This window comes from Echinops telfairi, unplaced genomic scaffold (assembly GCF_000313985.2).
Source record: "Echinops telfairi isolate 266 unplaced genomic scaffold, ASM31398v2 ScPeMD7_7457;HRSCAF=8495, whole genome shotgun sequence".
NCBI classification, from domain to species: Eukaryota; Metazoa; Chordata; class Mammalia; order Afrosoricida; family Tenrecidae; genus Echinops; species Echinops telfairi.
In genome coordinates this window covers 568,501-571,869 of record NW_022111357.1, presented here as the reverse complement: position 1 = coordinate 571,869, position 3,369 = coordinate 568,501, and positions in this window count along the sequence as shown.

Sequence of the window (3,369 nt, the reverse complement as noted above, 5' to 3'; positions counted from 1 at the left end):
TTTACACAATTGATGTGTGTATGGATTGGGATAACAGTTGTATGAGCCCCTAATAAAATGTTAACAATAAATAAATAAATAAAATAAAATAAAATAAAAAAGAGTTTGTCTCAGAAGCCCACAGGGACAGTTCTACACGGTCCCATGGGGTTGCTGTGAGTCAGAATTGACTTGATGGCAGGGAGTTTGGTTTTAGAAGATGAATTGGCCAAGGCATTTGGACTTTGGTGTTGGAGAAGAAGATGGTCTGTACCAAGAACTACCAGAAGAACAAACGAATCCATCTTGGAGGAAATAGAGTCAGAAATCTGCTTAGAAAGGAAGATGGCAAGACTTTATCTTACTTTGAATATGTTTAATCAGGAGAGTCCAGTCCCTGGAAAAGTTCATCATGCTCAGTAAAGTTGAGGGTCAGTAAAAAAGGAAGACCTTCCAGGAGATAATGGACAAGGGCTCAAATGTAACAATTGTGAGGCCAGCGCAGGGCCAGGTTGTGTTTGATTCTGCTGTATACACAGAAGGTGGCCATGAGTCTGAGCCCTCTCTCAACACCTACAATAAGATCAGGTGCATTTAAATTATGGTGCAGGTGAAGATACTGAATGCTCCTTAGAAATGACATTGGCAAGGTTTCTCATTTACTTTGGACATCTTATCAGGAGGAACCAGTCTGTGGAAAGGACATCATGCTTGGTCCAAAAGAGGGTCAGCAGAAAAAGAGGAAGATCCTTGATGAGATAGACCCAGTGGAGCCCCAGCAACTGTGAGGCCAACTTTGTTCATTTGTCTAGAGTGGCTTACAGTAAGTATCCCTTTAAGCCCCAAACAAGTGGACAGCACCTAACAAAAACAGCTACTTCTAGAACCCCATGTGTTCATCCTAGTCTTATTGAACAACTTTGTTTATGCTTCCTGTGGACCGCCATGAGGGGCCTTGGTGGCGGTGTGGGTCAGGCATGGGGCTGCTACCGGAAGAGGCACTCAGTGGGAGAAAAGGAAACTCTCGGCTCCAGGAAAGACAGTCTTGGAAAGCCAGTATCAAACAGCCGGCCGTTTTGTTTGGGGGAGCAGTTCTGGTGGCACTGTAGGTTAAGCATTGGGTTACTAACTACAGGCGGCCACTTAGCATAGGAGAAGGCCAAGGCGGTCAGCTCCCATGAAGATTTTGAAACCTGAATGGTAATCCCTCTTTCACCTAGTTTTCTAAGGATAAAATGCAAGAAGCATGCCAAGCTTATTCCATTAAACGTGGGTTGAGCTTAAATCTCACTTGTGGACAATGCGAGATGGGAATACTAAACAAGGTACATTCCAAATAGCCATGGTAAGATAGAACGGAAGACCCGCCCCTCCCACTCCCCCATGCTGAGCAGGGACGGTCTGACACCCCACTTTGTCCCTCCAAGGGACGGTTTCGCCAAAAGGGAACACGCCGCTAAAGCGTGCGAGTGTTATTCCAGACACCCTCGCCTGTGCTGCGAGTACAATGGCCATTATAGAAAAGGCTGCGCTATCCCAGGGATGAGCGCCTGCGGAGGCAGAGACTGGGTTTTGCAACGGAGGGAGGGAGGGAGGGAGGGAGGCTATCTCGTCACAGCTCAAGTGGCGAGCCCCCAGGGATTCAATCATGTCTTCCCTCTAGCCTAGACACAACTTGGATAAGTGGGGCTGGTTCCTTCGGCCGCCTTCCCAACTACTGTCGGGTCCTCGGGACAGTTCCACTCTAGTTCCAGTTCCGGTCTCTAAAGCGGCTGCGGAGGCAGGAATCCTGTCGACGGACTGAGGGACGAAGAGCCAATTAGAATGAAGGAGTAAAAGTACTAGCCAATAGGAGCCAGCTATTGGGGCAAGTGGTGAGATTGACAACAATGCTGACCACTGAGCGCAGCATAGGGCGGGTCGATCGCTGGGTTCCTCCCGCCTCTTCGGCCATTCGCGCTAATTCGATCGGCAGCGGGAGCGGAGGGGGACTCTCGAGAGCATGCCGCCCAGCTGGTCACGGTCCCCTTCGGGAGGCGCCGCGGCGACGGCAGTCACCATCGCTGCCACCGTGAACCGCGAGGCCGAGGCCCGGCAGCCGCCCGCCGCCCCCTCCCCGCCCTTGGCGTCGACGACGCCCAGCCAGGCGCGGCCACCTGCGGCCGCCCAGCGGAGATGCCTTCTGAAAATGGGGGACCAGAAAGTGCTCGGTGAGGGGAGGCCAAGGCCGTGGGCTGGGGGTCAGCGGGAGCCTGGCAGAGGGGCCGTTACCCGAAGCGGGCGCGCGGGGAAGCGCGCGGCTGCCAGGCTCCTCGCCCTCCCTCACCTGTCGCCCTCCCGCCGGGATCTGATCCGCTCGCCATCCACTGTTGATGTCACGATATGAATTATACACTGAATCAGGCCTGGAAACCCTTAGGTTCTGTGGGACCCCTGCTGAGAATGTGCCTTTGTACCCCAGATCTAGTGAATACGAATCTACAAATTAAGACGATCTACAAATTAAGACGGTTCTTACACACACACCAGGTGATCGTCCAGGAGAAGCTCCCTTTTCTTCGGTTGGGATACGGTTGCCATGAATCCGAGCTGCCATGGCTCCTCACAGCACTTCTGTTATATTTATGCCTCAGAAACGTGAAGCATTTTCCCCCAGGAGTTTTCTTTTTGCCTAAAAAGTACAAAATAACAAATGCCATCTGGGTATCAGGTTTTGTCATTTGAACCATGATGACCTATGTATAAGCGAATTAAAAGTTGCCCAGCCTGGTCTATATTCATGATTGTTGTGGGAGGCTTGTTTACCGCTATGTGTCAACCCATCTCACTGAATCACCTTATTTCCATTGATTGTTATCAAACGTTTCCTTCTCTGGTGATTGATCTGTCCTGATGATGTGCCCAAAATGTGCGCATAGCAGTCTTGCCCTCGGTCCAAGGAGCGTGCTGGTTGTCCTTCTTCTGAGTCCGCTTTGTTCATTCCTGGCGGTCTACAGAATAGCAAGGGTTCCTCGCCAGCACCGTGGTGAGCGTGCAGCACTTCGTTGCCAGCGCCGCATTTCGAAGCCATCAGTTCTTGTTCTTCATCCGGCTTTCACAAGCCTCTGAAACCTTAAAAAGCCCATAACCTGAGTCATCAAAATGAGCTCCGCGGTCGTGGGCTTGAAACTCGAAATAAGTCTTGTCCAGAAGATTTGCCCTATGCATTAAGTCATTTGATGATTTCTTTGTCGATGCAACTATAATGAAATCTTTGAGGGCAATTTCTCCTCCATACACCAGATGTTTTATTGTGCCGGTTGTGCCGGGTTTTGGTGTATTGCTGTAGACATTTAATCTATATTAAAACTTTTAGTTTTTTACCATCTTGCTTCAAGTCCACTTTCAGCA